This window comes from Nicotiana tabacum, chromosome 11, assembly GCF_000715075.1.
Source record: "Nicotiana tabacum cultivar K326 chromosome 11, ASM71507v2, whole genome shotgun sequence".
NCBI classification, from domain to species: domain Eukaryota; kingdom Viridiplantae; phylum Streptophyta; class Magnoliopsida; order Solanales; family Solanaceae; genus Nicotiana; species Nicotiana tabacum.
This window is the reverse complement of record NC_134090.1, coordinates 90,704,311-90,711,416: the sequence shown is the minus strand read 5'-3', so window position 1 is coordinate 90,711,416 and position 7,106 is coordinate 90,704,311.

The following is a 7,106-nucleotide window of genomic DNA, read 5'->3' as shown; positions in this document are numbered from 1 at the left end:
GATGTTGAGCATGATTTAGGCAACAATAAATAGCATGTTGTTGTGTATTTGCACGTTAAAATGATAAATGCAGTATTTAATAATTGAAAGACATTTAAGAAAGAAAACAAGGAGACAAGTCAGTTTCTGAAATAAAGGAAATCGTAAATGCAAACAAAATAGGCAATTAGATCCAAATAAAGGGGAAAGGGAAAGGGTGCACATGTATTAACGGAATAAAGCATGCTTAAGACTAATTCACAAAAAGCAAGTGCGTTATGGTAAGAGCCTAAATATCCCTAGCAGAGTCATCATGCTGTCGCGACCCATTTTTCCTTGCGGAGTCCAGGTTTCGACATTTTGGGGACAACTCCTTTACTTTTAGGAATTGGGTATGAGATTTGAAGAGTCACCACCTAACGAATTAAGGTGTGTTAGGGCACCTGGAATAAATAACTCGTGTACTAGTTTGCATCACCAGAGATTGGGTAAGAGATTAAGGTGCGTTAGGGCACCTGGAATACATTAGCTTGAGGAGAAGGTGTTAGGCACCCCTCAAGGTCCACAACGGTGGGTCCTGGACAAACACAATTTAAGCGAATTAATCATAAAGCAATTTAAACAAATAGAGATTATTTTAAACAACGAATTAATTATTTAGAAGTGAATAGAAACAGGCTGCAGACAGAATAGGACTAGGTTTCAGCAGATTGATTTAGACTTAGTTACCAGTAGTTAAGCAAAACAACACTGGAATCATAGACAGAACAGAGTCACAAACAAGGTTTCACATTGCAAGAACTGATTTAGTCTATTAACGATTACCAAATAGAATTATCTAGACATGATTTAACATATAGAAACATGCTGAAGTCAAATGGCTAATTAGACAGCCATATCGAAAAGATGATGATAATCTAAAGCATATTATTCTTGAAAGATGTACACAGAAACCATGAGTTGATCAGGAACATGCTGAGTCAGACTAACAGCACATAAAACAGGATAGGAATTGTGCATGCTAGTTGAGAAATGGGTAAATAAACAGGAACATGATATCACATAGAACAAGACAGGACCTAAGTCATGGTTGTTAAGAGAAACATAGAACAGAAGCATATTAAACACACAACCATATGGGATAAAGAGGTAACAAGACTAAAGCATACTGGTTAAAATAAACAAGAAGCATATAATAAACATGCACATGTTGAGGTTCAGAATGAACTAATCATATAAGGCATAGAGAATAGGAGTTGAAGTATAGTAGTTGAGAAAGAGATAGCTAAGAGGCAAGTATCAAGATAGATGTATACTGAGACACATAGCACATAGGAGAGATTATGGTAACAGAAATAGGGGCATACAAGTTAGGAGATAGCAAACAGGAAGGTGAGGGCAAGTTAAATCCAATAGCCTAGCCTTGACTTTCAGCGGGCTAGACAGTGTAGTAAACACAAGTAACAAAATAACTACAATGGAGAGTGTGTGTGAATGAGAGTTTGTGTGCGTTTCTGTATCTTTTCTCAGTGTGTCCGTATGTCAGAACAATGAAAGGCTTTTATAGCATACAATAGAGTAAACAAATAAGGTAGGAAATCAATTGCACACAAAATAAGGCAAAGAGATCAGTTAATCAGTCAATTAGGGCTAACATGAAATAATTAATAAGCTGGATTAAGTAAGTATCACTTAAATTAAGGAGAATCCCACACGGAGTAAATCAGCAGACAAGATTGAGGTTTAAATAAGGTAAGTAGTAAGTCCACAGATCAATCAAAACACAAAAATTGGACTAGTAGAGGAATTAAGAGAGGTAGTACCATTTATTAATCACACATAAGGAAAGAATGGGTAAAAATCCTATAAGGAAATATCAGTTTTAAAGGGAAGCACAATTTCAAACCCTAATTAGGCATGTAAATCAATTAATACGTTAATTGACAAAGCTAGGTAAGTGGGAAAAACAATTATAACCAACAGTCAGATAATTAAAAGCCCTAAAGTGTAAAGCCAAAGAGATAAAACTCCAGTAAGATTAGTCGAAAAAAGCAAAGAAGAGAACCAGAGTTGAAAAATGCCTAAACGTTTAAAACATTTTGCAGAAATCTATTAGAAAAATTGAAACCCTAGCTTTTAGGAAAAAATGAAATCAGTTGACAATAATAGTAAAAAAAGAAAAATCTTAAAGGAAAAATACCAAACAAACTCAAAACCCTTCAGATCTAAAGAGATCTAACAGATTCATCCAGAAATAATTGAGTTTATATTTAAAATGAATAGAGGTGGGAAAATCTTGTTTGAACCAGAGATTGGAAGTCATGAAAACACGAAAGTGATAGTACTTACAGATATAAGGTTGAATATAGGCGGATTAATTGAAAAGATGAGAGATTTGAACTAAATCTGGTTCAAATCCCATGAGATCCCATCAAGTATCATGAAAATCGAACAACCAGTAGAGGTACGAGGTCGGATAAGGCGGTAAATCACCAAATGATTCCATATCCGGTTGGGAATCAAAGGGATTTGGAGGGAATTTTGAGTGACGACGCTCTAAGGTTTGATAGCATCTAAGAGAGAAGAGAATAAGAGAGGATTCATAGGCGGCGTAATTGGAGAAGTGAATAGGGTTTTGGGTGTTAGGGTAATTAAAAAAGCAAAGAGAGTCTTTGACCGTTGATCTTTTGAGATCAACAGACAGGATTGATTCCGGGCTGGGGCAGGTTATATGGAGATTGGGTCATGGGTTACATTTAAGTGGGATAGGGTAGATTAGGCTAAGCTTTAGTTGGGCTGGGGTAGGCTAAAGTCTGAAATTGATTAAGAAAAATGGGCTATTATTTAAATACTCAATTAACTTAATAAAATAATTTTATAAAATAACTTATAAATGATAAACATATTATTTTTGCATAAATATTATTTAAAATAATTACTTAATATTATAAAAATACAAAATATCATTTTCTTGTGAAAATTTGCAAAGTTAATGCAATTATAACCCTAACATGTTCATATGGCTATTCATTAAATAGTCAAGGCTTAGTATACAAATAAGATAATAAAATTATGCAGTAAAATTATCATAAAACTATTTGTGATGCAATTAGTAATTATTTGGATAATAAAATACTAGAATAAATTGATTAAAATCCTTTAAAAATTACAGAAACATTATGGAAAAATACCGGTTGATGTTCATGCACTATTTTGAAAGTATATATGCACTTTAAAATATATGAGGGAAAAATTGTGTATCAACAAATAGGACCAGCATACTCTAGACATCTGAAATTTCTCCCCATCTCTTCCGAGCTCGTGACATTCCTATCAAAACTGGATCGTAACCTTGATCCTGAAATTCCAATTTCTATACCGCTCACTGCACCTATTATGCAATTACACGAGAGTGCGAGGATCCTATCATGTATACTGAACCACCAGTGGAATAGTCATTCCATCAGCCAGAACCCTTTCGCTTAACTCATTCTAGAAAAAGAATCGAAACACACAACTGACTCCCCATAACCAAAAAAGCCACAGAACTCAAGTCGTGGCCGAGATTGTAATCACCCTTCGGAACCCATTTCACATAACCAAACCATCATAACTGAATCCCATCAAACAACCAAATTATAGAGGTTATTAAGCCCACAAGTGTAGCCACGAACACCTGTATAACCTTACCACACCGAAGGAACCGATTATTTCCTTAACCATGTCGACCCAAACCACTACTAACTAACTCAGCTTCTTTCGATTTACTCTTATCTTGCCTTCAAAATATACATCTATTCAAACACATAATGGACCTTGATCAACACTTGTCCCGAGTTACCCAAATCACGAGACCATGTCGTCTCAATACCCATAAGCCATTTCATACCCTCCTCATGCACTCAATATTATCTCCAACTAATACACCTGTTATGAAAGATCTTCTACGAATCTGAAGTTGTTTATTCCATCTCTCTAACATCGCACTACAGACTCGATGACATTCATAGAAATACTCCAAGTCTTTTTCACACTCAATTGCAAAACTAATTCCTAAGCCACACGACAAACCCGAAAATCCTTAGGCACCGCACTTAAATTCTTGAACTCACTAGAACCATTGTTGAGATTCTCCCACTCTAATCAAGTCCCGATAATATAACCAAACAACTAGTGCTTCATTAGAACACGAAAACTTTAAAGGAGCAACCGAATGAATACTTTTCTTGTACATCACATTATCAAATAAATAACAAATCTGAGTCATTCCACAACCTTCATATAAACCGACAAGGCAAAAATATAGCACATATCCATCAAATTACCTGGTCGAATTACCCCTGTTGTCCTCATCCTCCAGCCATAACCAAGTGATCAACGTATCGATAACCAAAAACTACAAAGACGCGACCAAATAACCCAATCATCGATGGTATGCTCCCCTACTTGGTTTTAAGCCACAATTGCGAAATCCAAGGACCAATAATGACTTCTCCCTTTTGGCTACCATGATCCTACACTGTTACGCAGCCAAATTTCTTATAATTTCTTGTTTCACTAATCATAACACATCCCAAATTAGCAGCCATAATCGCATATTCAATCTCCTAATAGTCGTACTATCTTCTTCAAGCGATCTAAGCTCACATTACAGTACATGCATCCCATTGGGTAGAAGGCATAACTCTTTATAGGAACTTCACCAGAAGTTATGCAACCCCTAACCTTCTCACATGAGATAGCCCACCTGTGTAACCCCATAAGGGCATCTTCCAACAGCATAGACATAACCACATCCATTATGAAATCAGTTAATTCTCCTAGTCCACACTCATCCACCAACTGTAACAGTTTGTTCGTCCCATTACTATCAACTGAAGGTCCAACAATATGTTTGAAACTCGAAGTCATATAGCACCCCAAAATGATAGTCAACCACTCACTTTCCTCTACCTTCCAAGTAAACTCTTTTTGTCACAATAAACTTCCTGAGTGTAGAAATCACCACTCCAAACAAAATACACAAACTTAGTCATTTGTCCACCATGATCCCAAATTGCTATAAACTTTCTCAATCATATGGCTATCCTACCACTGAATCCATACGACATGCTTCCACTCCTATTCCGGTTAAACCATAGCTAGTCGGCCTATATTGTTCATACTTGACCTGCTAACAATTCAACCACCATGATACATATCGAACAATGTTCTTTTTCATCATCCACTTCCAGTCATGCCACTCCAATTCACGATCCATATCTACTGCATTCGAATAAATAGATTTCCATCAACCTTAAGCCTCCTTAAAATCGTCTTCCTTGAGCCGTCAATACTAGAAACACTGATTCAACCCTGAAATCATAAATTGTCATCTTCGATAACCTCTTCTTAGACATCATTTCACAACACCATGCCCCAAAGAAAAACAAATGAAGACCATCATACTAACGAGCCTTGGTATGTTCAAACAAAGATGACAACACCACAACACGAGCAAGAACTCCACCAAGTTCGAAAATATCCAACCTCGATACTCTGTCAATTAAAGACTAAACATCTTATAGTACAATTGTCTCTCCTTCATTGGGATTAAATGCCGAATATCTAACCATGAATCGAATATTCCTTCTCTCGTGTCATTTAGTGTCGCGACACATAGTTAAGCATCTTGCCATTTACACCAGCACTGTGCAATAACAATGCATGAGCATCATAATATATTTTGCATAGCCTCAAAATCATAGGCAACACTAACACTAGGCTGAAACGACAGAAAACCCATCCACAAGGTGACGACAATAGCAGGGAAAAACATCATACACCATACCTGCAGCACCACTATAACTCCTCGATGTCCAATTAATAACAATCACTCAACATCATATAAGAATGAGTAGAAAGGAAATTAAGACATAAGCTTCAGTGAAATCAAATCACTTGACGAGGAATCAATAAGGGAAGTTCTCCTAACAACCCTGTAGCCTCTCGAAGATAGGAACAGACGTCTTCGTGCCGATCCGCAAGACTCTACTAGACTTTATCATGACTCGTACCAAGCTGTTACGACCTAAAACCTACTATAAGCCATGATGGCACCCAACATCGCCGATAGGCAAGCCAATGGTGAACTATCAAATTAACTATTCATTTTATTGCTTTTGAAATCCTGAATTTTATTTAATAAAGAAACTAACTACAAAAGATCATAGTGATATAATGTATAAATAAGACATAAAATAAAATTGTAATAATATTAGGAAAAAACCATAAACATCTACTAAAACTTCCCAAAACTCGGTGTTACAAGTGCATGAGCATAAACTAGGAAGCACAATACTAATACAATATCTGTCTGTAATGCAAAAATAGATAGGACAACATAAATGAACATGATGGAGACTCTATGTGTTGTGGATCGTAACATGGAATGCAGCTCACCGTAAAGTCCACTCAGCAGATGCGCTTATGCACCTAAAAAATCACCAAAATACCTGCACAATCAGTGTAGTATGAGTACGTAAATCAATGCGTAATCAGTAAGTATCTAGCTTAACTCCGGAGAAATATTGATGAGGGGTCCACATCGACACTTACTAATGGTCCAATAAATAAAATACAAGAATTATAAGTAGGCATAAAATACAACAGTGTCAATAGAATAAGAAACAGTAACTAACGTGATCCTTTAACAAAATATCAATTTAAAATCCCCAAATACCACTAGCTATCTCAACAGATAAGAACTAACAAGTAAATGCCAGATCTCAAGTCATGAAGTAAACACCATGTAACTACCAAGTCTCAATCAAAAGGGTAATCTCGTGGATATTCGGACTCCTAGTGATTTTACGCACGAATTATGCCGAGGTCATATGGCCCAATCGATATAGTCGTGTACACACACTACCGAGGTCGTACGACCCGATCCATGAATGCATCTTAATATATATATTGTCAAGGCGTTCGCCTGATCACTAGGAAGTGAAGAAACTTATCGAATTAAGGGTCACGTATTTGAACCACAAGTTTAGGGACATAAGTTAAGAATGAAATTTACCATCAATCAATTATCCTGCCAAATAACTCAAGGTATTGAGGTTCTATCTAACATGATCTCTATCAAA